Source organism: Sus scrofa, chromosome 9 (genome assembly GCF_054392235.1).
Source record: "Sus scrofa isolate SSC_HxYL_T2T_F1_AM1 chromosome 9, Sscrofa_HxYL_maternal_Yorkshire_Landrace_v2.0, whole genome shotgun sequence".
Taxonomy (NCBI): domain Eukaryota; kingdom Metazoa; phylum Chordata; class Mammalia; order Artiodactyla; family Suidae; genus Sus; species Sus scrofa.
The window spans coordinates 19,769,244-19,791,600 of record NC_139391.1 but is presented as its reverse complement, the minus strand read 5'-3'; the positions used below and the strand labels follow the sequence as shown (position 1 = coordinate 19,791,600).

At 44.4% G+C, this 22,357-nt stretch overlaps 1 long non-coding RNA gene across 1 annotated transcript in view; it reads left to right on the top strand.

Moving 5' to 3' along the window:
* LOC146399769 (uncharacterized) overlaps positions 1-22,357 on the top strand; it is a 35,123-nt gene that overhangs the window by 7,858 nt on the left and 4,908 nt on the right. Inside the window, exon 5 of the long non-coding RNA XR_014814830.1 lies at positions 9,709-9,876. This is a non-coding gene — a long non-coding RNA (uncharacterized LOC146399769). The remainder of the gene's footprint in view (positions 1-9,708; positions 9,877-22,357) is intronic.

Below are 22,357 nucleotides of genomic sequence, written 5' to 3'. Positions count from 1 at the left end.
GTTTCACTTAGCCTAATGTCTTCTGGCTTGACCATGTTGCTGCAAATGGTAGTATTTTCTCCTTCTATTAAGGATACATAATATTCCATTGTATGAACGTACTATGTTTCGTTTATCCATTCATCTATTGATGGACATTGAAGTTTTTTCCAGATTTTGGTTATTGTGAATAATACTGCAGTGAACATGGGAATGTGGATATCTCTTTGAGATCTTGATTTCAGTTCTTTTGGATAAATACCCAGAAATAGGATTGCTGGATTATACAGCAGTTCTATTTTAAACCTTTTGAAGAAACTCCATATGATTTTTCCAAAATTTTCGTTCACAATGAAATAGCTTTCTTGTCTATCAGAAGCAATGGTTTCGAACAGACTATGGGAAAATGTGCCATATAAAAATATTTTAAAAAATAGAGTTTAATTACAATACTGATAGTATATATTCAAAACCTAAATAATAATTCTTTTAAGTTCTCAAAACTTTGATTTAATACATTGCATTGAAAAGGAAATACTATGTAAAGACAATGCATAACATCGAAGAATCTCAATGCCAATTCTCTCCAAATAAATGTATAAGTTTGATTCATGTCTACAAAAACATATTTGTTTGCAGAAGGGAAAATAATCAGGACATTTTCAGGAGTATATATCAGCATTAACAAATCCAAGGTAATGTGCTGTATTTTTAAATAAAAAGAAATAATTAGGTTTGGGGTTACTCTCTGTACTTCACATGGTGTTGAAGAAATCTAAATATTTTACCTTTTATATAGCACACTAGCTGCGAAAGCCATTGCAAAAGACTACATTATGTGATTGCTTTTAGATGCTATGTCCAGAAAAACAAACCTACAGAGATAGGAATTGAGAAACTTGGGTTAGGGCTGTACACAGTAGGGTCACCAGCAGGGGGACCGCATGCAAAGAGAACCATCCAAATGAGGGGTGGGAGCTGGCTGATGGCTGACCAGGGTGCTGCAGAGAAAATAGTCTTTCAGCCCTGAAATTGAGAGAGCCTTCTAGTGAATGCACCTGACTTTGGGGAGTACTCGTCGGGGGTCTAGTGGGACTTCGAGACATAGGAAACCGAACCAGGCTTTATTGATGCTTATTTTCTCTGAGACCATGAAATTTGGAGTAAGACAGTCCAGAGTTTTTCTGAAGCTGCCTACCAGCTGCATGACCTTGGATAAGTTACTTCACCTTTCTGCACCTCAATTCCTCGTCTATAAATGGAGATAATAGTGCATACCTCCCCGGGTTGTTCTAAAGATTAAACACATGATACAATTCCTGGCATAGAGTAGGTTCTCAGTAAGTATTAGTTCTGTCATATGCCTTCTAAAATATTGCTTTAGAGGGACTGCCAGAAAGTAGGAAAAGTGGAGTTCTCCTGGGTCATATTTCCCATGTGGCTGGTCTGATGGGACCCAAATATGCACCTCTGACCTCGCTGCAATCCTGTCCACGCAGCTGCCTACTCAGCATCCATTAAATGTCTTGCTGGTACATCATGCCTCAGACCCGTCATCTCCTCCCCCGTCCAGCCTGCCCCTCCCAGCCTGCCCCTCCCCCTCCAGCTGCCCCTCCCCCTCCAGGCTGTGTCCATATTCAGTAAGTAGCACCAGCATCTACTTAGCTGTTCACACCTAAAGATGGGGAGTTTTTCTCTACTCTTTGCTTTTCCCCAAACCCCAGATCTCATCAGCCTTTGAGTTCTGTCAATTACCTACAGACTGGGTAGATTGAACCTGTTCATTAATTTTCATCCCCAAATATTTGTCAAGCGGCTCACTGTGACTAGGCACCATGTTGGGCTCTGTCTTCACTGCTTCCTTCCTCATATTGGTTACAATTTTCTCCTGATTCGATCAAAGATGAAAGAAATAGCTTCCCAACTAGTTGCCCTGAATCTACTTTATACCTCCTCTAATCCTTTTTCCACGTTCTTCCAGCAATTCATTCCTTTGCTTAACACCTTAAGTGCCTTCCCACAGAGCCCTTAGGAAAGAAGGTAAGGCTTTCTAAATTCAGGCTGCCAGCTCTAGTCATTGGTTGGGTTCCCCCAGAAGCTCACCCTGAGATTGGGATTTGAGTGCAGATTGTTAATTTGGGAGGTAGTTCTCAGGAAGCTCTCGAAGGAAGATGGGGAAATGAGGAGGGAAGGAAAAGAAGCCAATCCAATGTGTGTTAATGAACAGGCTACTGGGATCTGGGTTCCTGGGGCTCGGCCTCACCAGAGCTCTCTGGGAGACAGCATATGCGGTGAACTGAATTGCGTTCCTCCAAAATGCATCATAACCCCTAATGTGACCATGTCTGGAGATAGGGTCTAACAGGTGGTAATTAAAAATGAAGGAGGGGCTTCAGTGAGATCCTAAGGGTGGGGCCTCGATACCACGAGATTAGTGCCTTAATAAAAAGAGGCACCTGGAGCCTTGCTCCTCTCTCTGCCTTCCTCTCCCTCTCCTCTCCCCACATAAGAAGTCCCATGAGCACTTAAGCTCTTAGCGATGTGGTGACTGCCCACAAGCCAGGAAGAGAGGTTTCACCGGAAACCAGCCACACTGGCACCCTAATCTGTGGCATCTAGCCTCTGAGAACTGTGAGAAAATAAGTGTCTGTAGTTGAAGCCACTCAGTCGATGGCATTTCGTTAACGGCAGTGCAAGTAAGTATTAGTCCTGTCATATGCCTTCTAAAATATTGCTTTAGAGGGACTGCTAGATCACAGGCAGCATAGATCACTGGGAGTTGTCAGTGGGCCCTCAGGTGGAAGCTGGTAGGTTAACCCTCAGTTCTCATTTGCCATTGGCTTAGGGCTCCCGAGGGCACTGATGGTGGGCACTCGCGGCCTGTGCTGCAGGGGCTGAGCTCCTGTCCCCTCTGGGCCAGAGAGGTCCTCGCTCAGCCTGGGAGCCCCTGGTGGCGAGGAGCCTTTGGCTTGCCTGGTGAGTGCTCAGGGGCTCTGGGCAGGGCCCCAGGGTCCACCCCAGCTCCCAGAATGCATTCTGCCTCTGCTTTGTCGCTCTCCTTACTTTGTGATGACTCATCAGCTAATCTGTTAGTTCTGAAAGGGTGTACACAATATACCTCCAGGGCTTAGCACACAGCCTGATATGTACTAGATGTTCAAGAGATACTGTAAGATTGTTTTTGGCCACACCAAGGCATGTGGAAGTTCCCTGGCCAGGGATCGAACCTGTGCCATGGCCATCGCTGCAATGACATTACAGATCCTTAACCCTCTGCACCACAAGGGAACTCTAGTGCTTAAGAGATATTTAGTGAATATTTGGATAAATGAATAAATGGTGATCCTTCTCAGAAAGTAACCCAGTCACATCATGCTTTGTATTTGACAAAGAAATCACACATGCAGCAATAAAACCTCTAAGTTATTATTATAGCTAAATCCCCACATTCACATAAATCACTGAAATTTCTTAAGAAGAACCAATTAAGGGCCTTAGGAGGCTCTCAAAAATAAAGTTTAGAATGTTAGTTTTTATCCCTTTGCAGCAAACACAGTCCTGATATCTTTCTTCTAGCCCCAGGTCACTCCACACGGGGCCCCAGGGGAGATGAGCCACTCCGCGTCCTTGCCGTGCACAACTGGGCTCAGCCCCAGAGCTGGCTCCCAGCTGCTCATCAGCATGAGTGCAAACAGGTGGATCACACAAAGGCGGCCTTATGGAGCTTGGACTTCATGCTGTGAGCACAGGCAGCCGTGGAAGGTTTTGCAGCATGCCAAAAGCAAGACTTTAGAGAGGCGAATGGAACAGTGAGGTTCAGGCAGGAAGGGACTGGGAAGAGATTGGAGGCTGAGAAACCAAAAGAGAGGAAAGAGGCCTGAGACAGTGTGGCTGACAGAAACCTCTGAGCTGTGTGAAACTTCCCACTGTGGGTCCCTAGGCTGGCTGGGGACAGAGGAATCACTGCAGTGAATGAGTCAAAGTTTACTCCTTCCTGTTACTTTATCTGTGAAGTTATTTCCTAAAGCACCAAAGGGGTGTTTGTAAGAAAAGTAATTGCAAATCACAAAGGTTACCTGTAGATAATCCAGAATGCAAGTTTTCACAGCTGTGTAAGTTTAAAAAGGCAGCAAGTGACATTGGCTTTGGCCTGTTCCTGGGATAATGCATGACTCTTCCGTGTGTACTGCACTTGGCTTTCTCTGAAACTGATGAACTTTGTGCTTTTAAAGGTAAAACCTTGCTTACACTAAAAATACTCCTCTTCACATGTTTGGGGTCTTGCTTATAGTGGTGATTACATGGTGATATTCATGCACCAAAACTCATCAACTTCTACATTTAAAACCAGTGAGTTTGTATGCAAGTTATGCCTCGATAAAGCTGACTTTTAAAAATTGAATGAAGTTCAAATATATTCAGAGATGAATCCAGACAAATAAGCATATGTATGGTACATATGTTTCCAGCTATATAAAGCTCCAGAAGGAGTTCCCGTCGTGGCTCAGTGGTTAACGAATCCGACTAGGAACCATGAGGTTGCGGTGTTCGATCCCTGGCCTTGCTCAGTGGATTAAGAATCTGTGAGCTGTGGTGTAGGTCACAGATGTGGCTCGGATCCCGCGTTGCTGTGGCCCTTGCGTAGGCTGGTGGCTACAGCTCCGATTCGACCCCTAGCCTGGGAACCTCCATATGCTGCAGGAGCAGCCCTAGAAAAGGCAAAAAGACAAAATAAAAATAAAGGTAAAACTCCAGAAAATGCAAACTAATTGACAGCGAGAGAAAGCGGATCAGTGGTTGCTTTGTTGTGAGTATACTTACACAGTAATGAACACATTCATTGTCCTTAGAGTGGTGTTGGTGTCAGAGTGAATATGTATATCAAAACTTACATTTCAATGAGACGGCACATCTCTTCACCACTGGCCATAAACTTTTTGTCATTGAGAACCATGACCTTCGCTGCTGTATCTCCCACATCTAACCTAGGGCCTGGCACATATTTGGTGAATAAATTAACAGTTTGGGAAATATTAGCCTAGTGACATGAATGTAGTTCCCAATTCTATCCTGTTCTACCTATATAAATATCTCTAAGTCTCAGTTTGCTCATGTGAAATAGGGTTAATACCCCTGATCTCATAGGTTTGTTGTGAGGGTTACAAATGATGTACCTAAAGGGTTACAAAATAGACCTTGGCAATGAAAGCTAAAGAAATGGTTCCTTTTGGAGTTCCCGTCGTGGCGAAGTGGTTAACGAATCCGACTAGGAACCATGAGGTTGCGGGTTCGATCCCTGCCCTTGCTCAGTGGGTTAAGGATCCGGCGTTGCTGTGAGCTGTGGTGTGGGTCGCAGATGCGGCTCAGATCCCGCGTTGCTGTGGCTCTGGCGTAGGCTGGTGGCTACAGCTCACGATTAGACCCCTAGCCTGGGAATCTCCATGTGCCGCAGGAGCGGCCCAAGAAATGGCAAAAAGACAAAAAAAAAAAAAGAAAGAAAGAAATGGTACCTTTTATTACTATATGCTGGATAGACAGCTACTATTTGCCTCATAAATTCTAGGGAATTGTGCCAACCAGTTATTTTGCACGTACGCCCTTTGGAGCACATTCACGGAGCCATTTCAAGTAGGGATTAATGGAAAGAGCTTTAGCCCATAATGGATCACTGCATAAATGTAATAATGAATAGATTATTCCACAAATCAGACTTTAAAATGATATAGACTTAAAACTAGGTAGAATTGCTTTCAAAAATAAGCCGAAACAATGGTTTCATGGGGGCATAAATAGGTCAAAATTTATTAAGCTGTATATTTGAAATACATGCAGTTTATTACGTCAGTTATACCGTAATGAGGCTATTTTCTTTAAAAGATTAACCCACCAACAATGAATAGAATGAAATAGCTCTATTATTTAATATGAAGTTTGATTCTTTTTTTTTTTTAAGAAACTGTTATTTTATTTTATTTATTTTTGGTCTTTTTAGGGCCTCGCCTGTGGCATATGGAGGTTCCCAGGCTAGGGGTCTAATCATTGGAGCTAGAGCTGCGGGTCTACACCACAGCCACAGCAATGCAAGATCCGTGCTGCGTCTGTGACCTACACCACAGCTCACTGCAATGCTGGATCCTTAACCCACTGAGCAAGGCCAGGGATTGAACCCGCAACCTCATAGTTCCTAGTTGGATTCGTTAACCACTGCGCCACGACAGGAACTCCCTGAAGTTTGATTCTTTTAATTTTTTTTTTTTTTTTTTTTTTTTTTGGCTAAAAGGATCCGTTCATTATTAGGCTTCAATTTGAGCACAATCTAATTGTTTCTCAATTTTCTGGTTTTTGATTTTTTTTGAGATTTGGACTGCAGTGTGACACATGTCCATGCCATCATCGTTGAAACTCCACTCCTTAAATGTAAATATTTGTTGAAGGTTAATCTTGCTTTAACAGTACAAAAGGAAACTTATCTCCATTTCAGAATTGACAGATGCTTTTTACTGTGACGCCTAGAGAATATGCATACTGCCAGTTTTTTTAAGTTGTCATCCTCCACAGAGCTGATATTGAGTGAACTTGGGCCTCTTTTTGAAGAGTGACTGCTTAAGTATACAATTCGTAAATCAGGAATATCTGCACATGATTAGAGAGCGTGTATTTTTGCTGTTGTTATGGGAACAACAATCATTGTATTATTTAACACCCATCAAGTACACCTAACTTGGTCAGCCAACCAAAGACCTGCAAATAAAGCCCCAGGGCACAGAAGTAAAGGTGAAAAAGAGTAGATGTGGGTCGGCTAGCAGACAAGACTTCCAAGAATTTGGTGAAGGAGTTGGAGATAGAGAGTCTTAGTTTATGATCCCCCCCAAAGCAGACTCTGAGACAAGAGCTTGAAAGGCAGGTAGTTTGTTTGGGAGGTGATCCTTGGAAGCACAAATGAGGAAGTCAGAGAAGTGGACAGGAAAGGGAGAAATGCCAGTGAAGCCTGCATTAATGAGGGGAGACTGGGGCTCAGTCTCACTAGGGACTCTCTGAGGAGTCTTTGGAACAAGCTTCAAAACTGTCCCACTGAGGGATGGTGACCCAGGAGTATTTTTCTGCAGATCAGCTTCTAATTCTTTGAAGGATGCCCTGCAAAGTGAGGACATTAATTAATCACACACACACACACACACACACACACACACACACACACACACACACTGCTTGTGGACTGAGCAAGCTCTTATTGCCTAAAGAAAGTCCTTAGACAGAAACACAAAGAAATGTCAGCCAATGGGAAGCTGGCAGCGTGCATGGCGTGGAAACTGCCCATTGCAGGTGCAGATAAATTCAGCGGCTAGATGAGGGGATGTGAGCTGGAACACCAATGCCATCCGCTGCATGGGTAGTTTTGGAGCTTTGATATGATAGAACATCAGTGCTGGGTGTTGAGAAATGTGTAGCAGCATGCTTAAACAATGCGTTTATAAATTCTGAAGGAGGAATTTCCTTTTACCATTTTCCCATAATGAAATAAAATTAATGAAATGTACAACTCACTGGTCAATTCCATTGACTTTTCAGTTGTTCTATATCCTGTAGACAAGTGGTTCTCAAAATGTGTTCTCTGCTTCCGCAGCACCAGCATTGCCTGGAATGCAGGTTCTCGGGCCCCGCCCCAGCCTTACTGAACAGAACCGCTGGAGGTCAGACCCAGAACTCTGTGACCAGCCCTCTGAGTGTTCCTGAGAGACACTAAAGTTGGAGGATTTGGGGTATAGACCAAACACCGTGCTGAGAATTAACCTTTATCCCAGTCAGAGTGGTGGACTGATTTCTAGTCTTAGTTGGGTATGAACATGAATAAATTATGCAATCTTTATAGATCTTTTCAATCTGTAAAATGAGTCATTTGGATTAGTACACTGGAGTTTCCAAAAAAAATTTTTTTCAAGCCATGGAATACCTCCTTTCAGAGAAATTTTCCTTGAAACACCAGTATAGGAGACATTAAAAACAGAGCTCCCTGATTGGGAGAGTAGCCTAGTCGCCTCTCTTCTCACTTTCCTGTGGTGGCTTCCTAAGGACCATGACGGACCTTTAGGTTTCTAAGAAATGAAGTTTGGGGAGTTCCCTTCTTGGCTCAGTGATTAACGAACCCAACTAGTATCCAGAAGGATGCGGGTTCAATCCCTGGCCTCGTTTGGTGGGTTGGAGATCTGGCGTGGCTATGAGCTGTGGCGCAGGTTGCAGATGCGGCTCGGATCCCACGTGGCTGTAGCTCTGATTCTACCCCTAGCCTGGGAACTTCCATATGCCATAGGTGTGGCCCTAAAAAAAAAAGAGAGAGAGAAAGAAATGAAGTTTGGGAACCGTTGCACCAGAAAACCCTCAAGGTCCCTCCACAATATGACCTGAGACATCAGGCCAACTCAACCACAGTTTACCTGATGATGCTAACACTGAGATGGGCCTGGGATCACAAACCTTAGGTTCAAGGCCTGGCTGGACCCCTACCAGCCAGGTGACCATGAGCAAGTCATGCAGCTTCCATGGCCTTAGCAGCCTCATTTATAAAATGAAGTTAATGCTAATCCTTGAATACCTGCCTTACATAAATGAAATGAAATCATGTATGTGAACATTCTTTATAAATTGCAAAGTCCTGTCTAATTGGAAGGGATTATTGTGGAAGAAATTATCCTTCTAGGTAGTTTTCCTTTGTAACCGGTGCCAAAGATAGGTAGAGATAGAAAGTGTAGATAGTCTGTACTTTCTTATTTAACTTCAAGGGGTGAAAACGTAATTTTCCTTTTTAATTAAAAGCTTGTTTACCAGGAGGTATTACTTTAAATAAAATGATGCTTAAGCAGAGACTTGAGTTGACCTGTTGAATCATTCTACAGTGCTTGTGAAAGTAATGTTTGGGGTGATACTATCTAAAGAGATACTATTAGTCTTCCTTAATAATTTACTGCCCACATACTAGTAGGGAGAGCCAATTCTGGAATATGTTGACTTGGCACTTCTAACTTTGCATATTCAGAAAAATTTTAGCGCCACATTAATTCATATTTATTTGGCTTTTTTTTTTTTTCATCTGTCAGATGGGGGAGATTTATTCATCCACCACAGAAATGCCTGAGGAATACCAAGCACTGTGTTTTATGGCTGTATTTTGTCATTGGGGAAGTGGTGAATGATTCCTTGTGGAACTTTTTAGGTGATTACCTGCTGTGAATTTCATTTATGGTTACTGGGGTTAGGAGGTAGTCAGATTTAAGGCCTCTTTCTTTCCTTTTCTTTTTTTTTTGGTCTTTTTGCCATTTCTTGGGCTGCTCCCACGGCATATGGAGGTTCCTGGGCTAGGGGTCTAATTGGAGCTGTAGCCGCCGGCCTACACCACAGCCACAGCAATGTGGGATCCGAGCCACGTCTTCAACCTACACCACAGCTCATGGAAACGCCAGATCCTTAATCCACTGAGCGAGGCCAGGGATCGAACCTGCAATCTCATGGTTCCTAGTTGGATTTGTTAACCACTGCGCCACGACGGGAACTCCAAGGCCTCTTTATTTCTAAACCCTCAGTGTGGCAGAAGGTCAGAATAGCGTCTGAAAATGGTCATCATAAGAAACAAATGTCTGCCAGTCCCTCTGGCTCCGTTGAAGGCAGTTATCATGTGGACCCACCAATATCTTCTAAGTATGTCTCACGATGCATTTCCTACACACTTTTCTCCAGTTACGTGGATCTTCAACCAAACACTGTTGGACACCAGTCTGAACTCCTGAGAGGGAATCAACATAGACCAGACAAGCATTTGCTCACCACCACCCTGTATTTGGGTGGAAGGGCCGCCAGCATTTCTGCATCTTGGAGCTGGCTAGGCAGCTGTGGAGCCAGGCACCTGTAAGTGGTCTCCTTTTCTCATTCAGAAGAGATACTCAGCACTTACTATTGATCAGATACTGTCCTGGGCACAGGGGACAGAACAGACAGGCCTCTGCTGAGACCCACATGTTATGGAGGAGTCAGGCAGGCAGGAGGAAAGCTGGAAAGACAATGAGGCCTGGAGGGGAGCAGAGAGGGTTTCAAACAGAGAGAACAGCACATAGAAAGTTCCCTTGTGGTACAGAGGGTTAAGGATCTGGTATTGTCACTGCAGTGGCTTAGGTTGCTGCTCTGGTGTGGGTTCGATCCCTGGCCCAGGAACTTCCATATGCCATGGGCATGGCTAAAAAAGAAAAGAAAAAAGGGAGTTCCTGTCGTGGCACAACGGAAATGAATCCGACTAGGAACCATGAGGTTGTGGGTTCAATCCCTGGCCTAGCTCAGTGGCTTAAGGATCTGGTGTCGCCAAGAGCTGTGGTGTAGGTTGCAGATGTGGCTCAGATCTGGCATTGCTGTGGCTCTGGCATGGGCCGGCAGCTGTAGCTCTGATTAGACCCCTAGCCTGGGAACCTCCATATGCCTTGAGTGCGGCCCTAAAAGACAAAAGACAAAAAAATAAAATAAGAGAGAGAGAAAGCCTAGAGTAGAGAGTATGTGAAGAAGGGTCCACCATGGCCACAGCGAGGTAGGCCAAGGCCAGGTCATGGAAGACCTTGTTGGCTGGGTCTCCCCCTCCTCATTTGCATAATGACAGCTTCCGTGCAGTGCCATCCTTCTCAGACTGTCCATAGCAACCAGATGTAGCACCAAGGAGCCTCAGAGGGTCTGGGGAGTAGCGGGTGGAAGGGAAGGGCTCAGAGTCCAACTTCTGCTTCAGTCAGAGCAGCTTTGCTAACATCCCTTTCAAATGTTGGGGATCTGAGGAAGATAGTGTGAGGAGATGGGGCTCCAAGGATTAAACAGGGGATTAAAAATGACCAGGTCCTCTCCTCCAATAATAGGAGTCCATGCTGTTCTTCCTGAGAGGCTACTGTCTGGCTCCTGGAGCATTGGCTTATTATCTCCGGAGGAGCAGCTCATCCTTGGCTGAAAGTACACAGGGTTATGGTGTGAGCAAAAGGGCCTGGGAATTTCTGCCCACTTTTTTCATAAAATTTTCAAACTATCCTCTGAAATTTTCACTTTCCCATCTTCACTGTTGTCTCCTTGAGTCGTCAGGATGGAAGAACCTTCCAGCAAGTCTCATACCTGCCTTCCTTACGGTGCTGAGCTAAGGAGACACCCACCAACATGCTGAAGGGGGTGGGACCCAGAACTAGGAGCAGCCCCCCCCTTCCCCCCCCCCCCCGAAAAGGAAAACTCACTCTCTGTCTTAGCCCAAAGTGGCTCAGTAGTATGAGTAGACTTGCCTGTTTTCTGTTCTCTCGACTCTGGCTCTCTAACTAGCATAACCGGTTTTAGCTTCTCTCACCTGATACCCCTGGACTTGACTTCTTGCCTCCTTGACCTTTGGACATTGCCTTTGAGCCCAGGCTGAGGCTCTGAAACAACCTTTGCCCCCAGCTTCATGCCATCTGCGGGCTGCCCCGCCCAGCCAGCTGAGGTCCCTACTCCCCTGAGGCAGAGCAGCCTGGCCCTGCCCAGGCCCCACAAACAGTGGTCACGATGTAAGAACGCATTTGGTTGCTACCTGATAGAGTCTGCCTTCCCCAGTCCCTCCCATCTGGGGCCACCAGATGCCATCTGCCAGAGGACCCAGGCCTCCCCTTTCCTCCTGTTATTCCTGCCTAAGCAGTGCTTCTCCAAGTGTAACATGCAAACAGATCTCTTGGGCATCGGGCCAAAAGGGATCTTCTGATTCATTAGACCTGGGCTGGGTTCAGGTACCCTGTGTTTCTAAGAAGTTCCCCGAGGATGTCAGTGGCCCATGGACTTCACTTTGAGTCTTAAGAATGAGAATATGTACAGAGCAGCAACCTCAGCCTCACCTGCAGATAGGGTCTGGAATATGTTGGGTGGTTTTTTTGTTCCATTTCTTAGTAAACACTTATTAAACAATCTCTCTGTGTAGCCATTGCTGTACTGCTAAGACACACTCTGCTTTCAGGGAGCTTACCATCTAATAGAAAGGAAGTGTTTATTTAGAACCTATATACTTTATATAGCTTAATTCTCACAATATACCTATGAGATTATTATTATCTCCATTTATTTTATTCATGTATTTTTTTGGCCACACCCAAGGCATGTGGAAGGTCCTGGGTCAGGAACTGAACCCGAACTGCAGTGGTGACACTGAGCCATATGAGCCACTGAGCCATCATGGATCTGTCATCCCCATTTTAAACAGAGCCTTAGAGAAGTTATGACACTCATCGGGGGTTATATTTAAGGGAAGTGACAGCCTGAATTCCAGCCCTCAACTCTCTGGCTCTGAGCCCTCAGGCTTTCTAGGATTATCTCAGGTACCACTTCCTTAATCCTCTGTGTTGCCAAGATCCATACATTTGGGCCTCTGCCTCAGTTTGTTTGTTTGTTTGTTTGTTTGCCTAGCATTTTAGTTTCTGGCTTAGGCTGAGCCCTTCTCCAAACCCCAGATCATGCATCCAGCTCTTTTCACCTCACCCACCCACCCCTAGTTAGGGTTCTGCTCTAGACAGTCCAGTTGCCTGGAAACCCAAAGCATTGCTCCGTGTTGCAAAACAGCTTCTAGGAACTCCTGCCAGAGGAATGTTCCCTTTCCTCTGTAACTCACCCTCCTGGTCCTTTGGAGTTGCACCCTTGTCATCAGGCACTTCAAAAAGTAAATAAGCTAAATCGTAGGCACAGCGAACAAAGAAGGAAGTGGCACTAATCTGTGCAAACTTCATCCTCTGACCTCTTAACCCAGGGCGATATCTCTAATGGTCCAGGCCCCCTTTCCCTGCGGGTGGCTGGATGGAGCAGTTGGTAGCGCTTGTCATGTGACTCCTCCCAGATCTCATCTCAGCTCTGCCAACTTCTGCCAAGGCACCAGGGAGAGCCGAATGGGTGGGAGAGACTCTGAGAGAATCATCTGCACAGGATGGACATGACATAGACCACAGGAGCCCTGGGCTGTGGTCACGGTTTTGAATTCTTGTAGTCCCTCTTCCCCCTGCCCCTCTTAGCTGCTTCCTTGGTGAGCCAGGAGCTTACTTGCTATTGGCTCACTGACGCCCCCCGAATGACCCAGTGCAGGAGGTGGGGGAGTATTGCTACTGCTTCACCTGCTTTATCTTGCTTAGAGTGGCAGAATTGAGCAAGAGCTAGCAGAGAAATGTACCACAGCCACTTCTCCCTGAAGGTGGTAACATTTTCTGTTTGTCATTCAGTGCGATCCATTTTACCCCAAGACACCCAGTATGACATTTAGTGAGAAATCTTCAACAAAATTCTATAAACCATTCCCCATATTCAGACCGACACTTTTGATGATCACAAACCAGACTTCAGGCATCTTCTGTAGACCCGGTGTCACTCTGAGCGACACCGGTTAACGTGTCCCTTCCCTCTGCTCACATACCCAATCCATGGTAATGCCTGCCCAACCCAAGCTCAAGTTTGCCTTGGACCTTCAGAGCCTCTAGCTGTGCGTAGCTGATCCTCTTGTTGCATTTCCCCCCAGTCCTCCTCCCCTTGACCCTGTAGGGCTGCTTTGGCCACACCACAAGCAACAGCTCTGTAAGTCACTCAAACTCTTTTGCATTCATCCCCCCTCCCCCATCAGACAAAATGTAAACACGTTCATTGTCAGCAGTGTGGTGGCTTGTGGTTTCCTTTAATTCAAAGTTAAAGCCCCCGCTCAGGGTTTTCCATGGTTTCTTTGCAAGTCCCAGAATTGTTATTTGTTTACTCTGAACCTGAAGTAGGTTGATGGGGCTTCAATCTGACTCACCACAGCATCCTGCAGTCAGTACGTAGGCGATTTGGGGCTTACGTGGAGTTGACATTGGTCTTGAAAACTTTTGAGTGTTATTTGATCTAGTGCCCTAAGAAATAATCCAAATCAAAATTTCAAAGCTTTGCATCAGTGTTTTCCTTTTGGGACTCCACTCAAGTCTAGGAAAGTTTGTGGTCAAACTCCATAATTTGTTTTGCCTACAATGTTGATTGTATAATTTTTGGCAAATTTCAGGCATTCTTTGTTGCAAATTCTTTGGAAAGTGGTGGCAGATGCTTAGTAGCATTGATAATATTGATTACAAATTTGTTTTGAAATTTTAAAAAAAAGAAGAGAAAAAGTAGGAGTTCCTTGATAGCTGAGTGGGTTAAGGATTCCATGTTGCCACTGCTGTGGTGTGGGTCACTGCTGTGGCACAGGTTCTATCCTTGGCCCCAGAAGTTCCACATGTCATAGGTGTGGCCAAAAAAAAAAAAAAAAAGAAAGAAATTATTTTGTTTTAGATGTTATAAAACCTGGCTAAAGAATATTTTTTACCTTTTCTGAAACCCACATGTTATTTCTTATCTCAGAAACTTTGAAATGATCTTAATGTAGGAAGTATCTACTAAAGATTATAGACACTGATAGCTCTGAGCCTATCAAATCTTTAACTTTATTGTTGGTGCATATCAGCAGGCAACATGTGCTGGATTATGGTCCCAACCCAGAAGATACTCTGGAGTCCGATACATTTTCCAAACATTCATCAATTACCCATTCATTTGACTAATTGAGAGCTTGTGCTTATGATTGCCAGACACTGTTCTGGGTTTTAGGCCTTCCAGTGCTGAAAAGAGATAGAAAATGTTTCTGCCTGCATAGAGCTTATACTCTCATGGAGGGTCAGATGTTTAACTGAATAAGTGAATGAATGAATGAGCATGGAGAAAGGAAGGAGGCTGGGATTGGGCTGGATTGTGGTCACAGCAACCAGCAACCCCGGATAGTACTTAGAGCCAGAAAGAGGTCAGTTCCGGGTGTTTGGACAGCTTTGTAACATTATACACTCATAGACCTTTATCAGAAGCCCTGGCTCCACATTTAAGTGTGTGGGAAGTTGCTGCTGCTTTCATCTCCATCCTCCCCTCGGCACTCGTTTGCTCCTTAATGTTGGCTCTGGTTACAGTCCTCCTCCCTCTTGACTGTTTCCCCCTCTGGGTGGATATTTCTTTGGCCTGGCTCTCGGCTCCCCTCCTTGCCTGCATCCCTAGATACACTCCTTGGATCCCTTCCTACCTTTACGCTCCACAGCTACTGGCCAGCTCTACCTCAGTCTGAACCCGGCTCTAGTTTCTAGGTTGAAGCCTTAGATGCAACCTGACCTAATGGGGAAACCAGATGTCAGGGACTGGGGCTCAGCAGCGGCAGTTTCCAGTCAGTGACAGTGCTCAGATCCAGGCAGGAAACAAGGCTGGGGTTGTAGGAGTTTATAAAGTTTGGAGCAGCATCTCAACTGGGAGGAGAAGACTGGCAGGAAAGGGTCAAAGTCGGGATCTCGAAGGCTTTGTGCCTACAGAGTGGCTGAAGTGCAAAGCAAAAGGTTATGGTAAGATCTAGTCTTGTAGACAGACAAGCATGACAGGGGCTACAGGCAAGGCTGCAATTTGGTGAGCACATGCGCACACCAAACCCAGGCTGTATTGGTGCTAATTCCAGACTTCACGACTGGGGTCTGCAACTATGATCTGACAGGCTGGTTAGGGCTGGGACTCACAGAGAGTAGTACTGGCTCAAAGCATAGACTTTGAGAGCAGATAGCAGGTGTGAATACCACCTCTGCTGTCTACTAGCTCTGTGGCCTTGGGCAAGTTGCTTCACCACTCTAATCCTTTGTCCCCTTACTTGTCACATGGAGATGGGAACACCTGCCTTTTGTGGATGTGGTGAGGATTAAGGGAATGAATTTGGGCTCTGAGGCTTCTTCAAAAAGCAAGGTGGATAAACAAGTCTTTGAGCATCTGGGGCTGGGGATGACGGTCAGAGCCCAGCGCCGGCTCTGTTGTCTGCAGTGGTCTAGCGAGGTCCTTCAGGTCTGGCTGCTTGAGAGAATAACACCCACTGGGGTGTGCTCCCACTGGGTCTGTGGGAGTGGCTGAGTGTTGGCCCATTTGTCTCTACCACATGCCCGCATGTGTGTACAGTGTTCCTGTATTTGTCATGGCTCTGCCGTGAGCTCTTCACCTCCCTGAATCCTGAGTCAGTGTGTCTCCTTTTGTTAGATTCCAATAGTGTTGACCAAACACTGAAAACGGACCTACACATATGGCCTCTGTTGCTGAGGCTGTTCCACATTCCAAATTATACAAAAATCTTCAGTTGTTCCTTATTTTTAACTGCTTCACTTATTCAGTTTTCTAGGTCTTTTATTTTTTCATTTTTCATTTTTTTATTTTTACATTTGATCGGAATATATGGTTGACTTACATTTTTGGGTTAGTTTTATAATCTGACTTCTGCTTCTTAGCCACTGAACTCCCTCTGCTTCCTACTATTCCCCCTTCCCTGTCCCACCCAGGCCCCTGTCTCTGATCGCAGCCTCTCCTTCTCCCTTGGGTGCTTCACCTCCAGTTGCCCCCGCTGATCCTCCTCTCTTGAACATCCTGCTTTTTCTTTAACTTGGCTTAAGCCTCTTTGCCCTTGAAGCCTTTTATTTGGTTCTTGTTTTTCTTCCAGTTTTTTTGTTTTTGTTTTTTTGTTTTTTTTGTCTTTTTGCCTTTTCTGGGGCCACTCCCACAGTATATGGAGGTTCCCAGGCTAGGGGTCTAATCGGAGCTGTAGCCACCGGCCTACGCCAGAGCCACAGCAACGCCGGATCCGAGGTGTGTCTGCGACCTACACCACAGCTCACGGCAACGCCGGATCCTTAACCCACTGAGCAAGGGCAGGGACCGAACCCACAACCTCATGGTTCCTAGTTGGATCCATTAACCACTGCACCACGACGGGAACTCCATTTCTTCCAGTTTTATCGAGATAAGATTGACATACAGCACTGTGTAAATTCAAGGTGTGCAGCGTGCTGATTTGCTTTATATACCTCGTAAAATGATGAGCACAATGAGCTTGGCGAACATCTGTAATCTCATACATGCACGAAAGAAAAGAAAGAAAATATCATTCCTTGTGATGAGAATGCTTAGGATTTACTCTCAACAGCTTTCTTTTTTTTTTTTTTTTTTTGTCTTTTTGTCTTTTGTTGTTGTTGTTGCTATTTCTTGGGCCGCTCCCGCGGCATATGGAGGTTCCCAGGCCAGGGGTTGAATCGGAGCTGTAGCCACCGGCCTACGCCAGAGCCACAGCAACGCGGGATCCGAGCCGCGTCTGCAACCTACACCACAGCTCACGGCAACGCCGGATCGTTAACCCACTGAGCAAGGGCAGGGACCGAACCTGCAACCTCATGGTTCCTAGTCGGATTCGTTAACCACTGCGCCACGACGGGAACTCCTCAACAGCTTTCATATAATATGCAGCAGTGTTAATTATACTACATTACATTTCTAGTACTTATTTATCTAATAACTGGAAGCTTCTATCTTTGACCACCTTCATCCAATTCCCCTCCCCTGACATTCTGTTTGTGGTAACCACAGTTCTGATCTCTTCCCACCTGCTTTTTAGAGCCACACCCACGGCATATGGGAGTCCCCAGGCTAAGGGTCCAATCAGAGCTGCTGCTGCCGGCCTATGCCACAGCCACAGCAATGCCAGATCCGAGCCGCGTCTGCAACCGACACCACAGCTCAGGGCAATGCTGGATCCTTAACCCATTGAGTGAGGCCAGGGATCAAACCCAAATCCTCATGGATACTAGTCAGGCTCATTACCTCTGAGTCGCAGTGGGAACTCCTGATCTCTTTTTTGAAGCCTTTTTTGACTCTTTGGAATGCTTATAAATCTGCGTCTCTGAACTCCTCTGACAATAATTTAGAAGTCATGAAATCATGCAAAATCTAAGATGCCATCAACTGAAGATGCACCATTATTTTATGCACCATTAGATAAACCCTTCTAATTAAACTGGCAACCATAGAATGTAAGATACATTTATATGTCAGAAATGTTAAGCTATAAAAAATGCACCTTAGAATCAATAAAGATGGTAATATTTAGCGGTACGTATTGTAATAGACTTTATCAGTTTCACAATTGCTGTTTATTTTCTGACTCCTCCACTAGAAGGAATACTTCACGAGGACAGATTTCAGGCCTGGATCATTCAGCGTTATCTTAACTATCCAGCAAATTCTCTGATATTCAACAAATGACTAAATAAATGGACTTCTAAAGTGAATGGAAGGTTCCTTGAAAGCAGGGATTATACATTATGCTCTTATATATACTTATTTTTTTAGTCGATATATAATATGCAAACAGCAAGGTTGTCTAATCTTAAGTATAGAGCCTAAAGCTTTATATATATATATACATCTGCATTAGAATGTCTCAAATTAAGATGTAGTAGAATATATTCCTCCAGTACTTTTCCCAGTGCTGAGGAAATATCTGTTGCTATGTATCTATACTTACTGATTGATTAAATGGTCTTCAGCTACCCTTGTATAGCTCAGTTTCAACTCACTCTTGGTTTCCCTAGTTCAGTGATTCTCAGACTTGCAAAAATACGTAGCATCATCACCTGGAAGGCTTGCAGAAACAGATTGCAGGGCCCACCCCCAGAGTTTCTGACTTAGAAGGTCTGTGGAGAGCCTGAGAATTGTTTTTCTTTCTCTTTTTTTTTTTTTTTTGTCTTTTGTCTTTTTGTTGTTGTTGTTGTTGTTGCTATTTCTTGGGCCGCTCCCGCGGCATATGGAGGTTCCCAGGCTAGGGGTTGAATCAGAGCTGTAGCCACCAGCCTACGCCAGAGCCACAGCAACGTGGGATCCGAGCCGAGTCTGCAACCTACACCACAGCTCACGGCAACGCCGGATTGTTAACCCACTGAGCAAGGGCAGGGACCGAACCTGCAACCTCATGGTTCCTAGTCGGATTCGTTAACCACTGCGCCACGATGGGAACTCCGAGAATTGTTTTTCTAACAAGGTCGTGAGGATGCAGCTCTGGTAGGATGGAGGGGGTGTTGTGTGGTGGGTTTTTTTTTTGGGGGGGAGGGCCTTTATAAAGGCATTAAATGTCTCCCTAGTCATTTGCCCCCTTGCCTTTGCCACGGGAAGCCTGTAGTGTGGTGAAGCCCACATACTCCTCAGAATATTATTTCACACTATTTGCAATGTCAACTGCATTGTGATATACAAAATTGGGGGTTTCTATTGGTGATAAACTCACACCTACTGTGGTTTGTTGCTTATATTTGTAATTGAAGGCAATGGTAAATTTCAGATCGAAGTTGGTGAAAGTAAAGAAAGAAGGTTAAGAATTCACGTCCTTGTGTGATCTGAAGTGGGATCCTCCACCCTTCACATTGGGTGGCGTTCCAAAGATTTCACTTCGGTGGTTCATTTTTATCAATTATGTCCTATGTGGAGAAACTTTGATAGATGCTTGACATTCAGAGAGGAAGAAGACACTGCCTCTTCCCTGTTCAAGTACCTCCCATTTTGGTGAGGAAATAATGAGATGTAACCTGATGATTCAAGGGGAGTGTGACGTATGCCGAAATAGAAGTATACGCAGGCGCAGAGGTAGAGAAGGGAATGACATGCAGAAGCACGAGAGATGGGGGTAAGATCTACAACTCGGTCAAATGGAAGTTGCAGTGGTAGACTATTATGTTGGTGGTCCTTGATGAAACGTGCCTCCAGAGATTCAGGATCCTCCATGTTGACTCTGAACTTGACCACAAAACTCGCTTTGGCCGGAAGACATTACGAAGCATGACACAAATACTTGCACACGGGGCTTGTCTCTGGAAATGCTTGGGCTTCGGCTGCTCTGAAGAAGCTTGGGCTTAGATGACTGGGTGAGGGGAGGCCCTGTGGAGAGCGGCCTCAGAGGATGAGAGACCTTCTGGGATGTTCCAACCTCAGCTGAGCTTCAGGCTGAATGCAGCCACTTAAGACACCCCACTTAGTGAGTGAGCAGCCGCAGAACCACCCAACCCAGAGTCGTTAGAAGTGATTAATCGTTGTTTAACCACTCTATCTTGGAGTGCTTTGCTGCACACCAGTAGGTAATCAAAACAGTTGTTTTCAATTTCTTTACTTTTTTTCCTCTTCCATTTGACTTTAAAAAAAAAAATGCAGAGGACAAAACTGTTTAAAAAAAGCTGATGCAGAGACTTTTCTGCAAACATGTAAGTACAATTTCCAGGGGAGCTTCTACTTTTAAATCCCAAGTAAGTTTCATACGTTTAAATCCTATAAGACCTATGACTAGAGAATTGATGTGATAATTAGGACTCTGATAAACAAATGTTGATCTATAGAGAATGATTATTTTAAAATCCTAAACTCTTAAAACCTGGGATTTTGCTCTGGAAGAGATCTTGGAATCTCTTTCAAGGTTTGGCCTAACCTCTTAATTTTAGAGATAAGAACACTGAGAGGTTAAAGCCACTCAGTATGTTGTTAGTAGGGTCCCAAAAGGAAGCTAAGTTACCTGGCTTCTAATGCAATGTCTTTTAAAAAGGAAGAAATAGGAGTTCCGGTCATGGCACAGTGGTTAACGAATGCTACTAGGAACCATGAGGTTGCGGGTTTGATCCCTGTCCTTGCTCAGTGGGGTTAAGGTTGCAGACGCGGCTTGGATCCTGTGTTGCTGTGGCTCTGGCGTAGGCCAGCAGCTATGGCTCCGATTGGACCCCTGGCCTGGGAACCTTCATATGCCGTGGGAGTGGCCCTAGAAAAGGCAAAAAGACAAAAAATAAATAAATAAAAGGAAGAAATAGTAATTTGAAGATTACTGTTTATGTTATCTTATTTCCACAATAGACAAAATAGATATTTTTATCCTTTCCAAGTTTACAAATGAAAAACCTGAGATTTGGATTTGAAGAGACCTGCTTATTTCATATAACAGATAAAACCGGGGCTATTATTCTGAGCCTTGTGACTCCTGGTCTAGGGCTTTTTTTTTTTTTTTTTTTTTTTTTTTTTTTTTTTTTTTTAATTATGTCATGCTGCTTGTGATGTTCAGTATAAAAAGCAAGGAAATTAACTAATATGTTTTTGAAAGAGAATCAGCAGCAGTCACTGACCTGGTTCATCTTTGAATTCTTCATAGTGATATACCATGTACATAATGGTCACTCAATAAATATTTATAACATGAAATGAATACATGAAGGAATGAATGAGCAACTGAATAAACAAGGGATGGAACAGGATTATGTTTCATTTTAATCAGACATTCCATTCTTGAAATGCATGATTAATCAGGATCCCTCTGTACTTGAAAAGAAATAGAGGCTAAAACCTCCAGTCAGTAGTCATGACAACATTTTGTCATGACGATGCTTTGAAATCAAAAGCAGAGTAATGAACACGAAGGTGAGCTCTTTTGATCTGTCTCTCCTGTTTTGTACATAATAAGGCAGAAGGCTCTCTGGACATGACGCAGTGGTGGAAGGAAGGTGAAGGGAGGAATTCCTCTTGAACCATCAGGTCACCAAGGTTACTCCCCTTCTCCCAGGGGAAAACTGAGGTAGAGGAAGTGCCCTAGATAATCTGGAGCAGCCTTGTCCAGTAGAAATAGAATAAGAGAGACATATGTAATGTAAAATTTTCTAGTAGTTATAGTAAGAAAGGTAAAAAGAAACAGTGACGTTAACTTTGATAGTGTTTTATTTAATTCAGTATGTCCAAAATACTATCTTTGCACCATCTAGTCAATACAAAAATTACTGATGAGATATTTCACTTTTTTTTTTTTTTTTTTTGAGATGTGCTTAGAGTACCTCTCACTCCAGACCAGCCTCATATCTAGGGCTCAACAGCCACACGCGGCCAGTGGCTGCCATCTTGGACCGCGTAGGTCTAGCCAGACAGGACATGGTGATTCTGTAAAGAGAAGGTGACAGAAATCACGGCACAGAGGAAGCAGCCTCCCAAGGACACCTTGAGGATATGACTGTGCTTTAGTCCAACCATATAACCCAGAGCTGCCTGAAAGAAGATACCACTATGTCCTAGGGAGTCAGCCTCAGCGCTCTCATAGCCTTCTGAGAAGATGTTTGGCTGTGCAGCCCTGGGCAAGTGACTCATCCTTCCTAGAACTCAGTTTCTCAGCTGTTACCATTGACAGCTGCTCAGATGATGACATGAAATAATAGGTAAAAACATTTAGTCAACACTGGCAGGTAGAAAGCACTCGATTAATAGAAGCTATAATAGACCCACTAGGATCTTACTTTATCTCACAAACCTCAACCTCATCTTAGATTTAAAAAAAAAAAAAAAGGTTAGTAGGTAGGCCTCCTTGCAGGTTGCTCTCTTCTCTTCCTCAGCTAGTATAAAGGGGCTCTTAGCTAAGGTGAATTAAAAAAATCAAACCCACAAAATAAGCAAAAAAGGTCCTGAGTTACACTATAACTAGCTTCTTCTACGAGAAGGAAACTCATATTAATAAAACAAGATG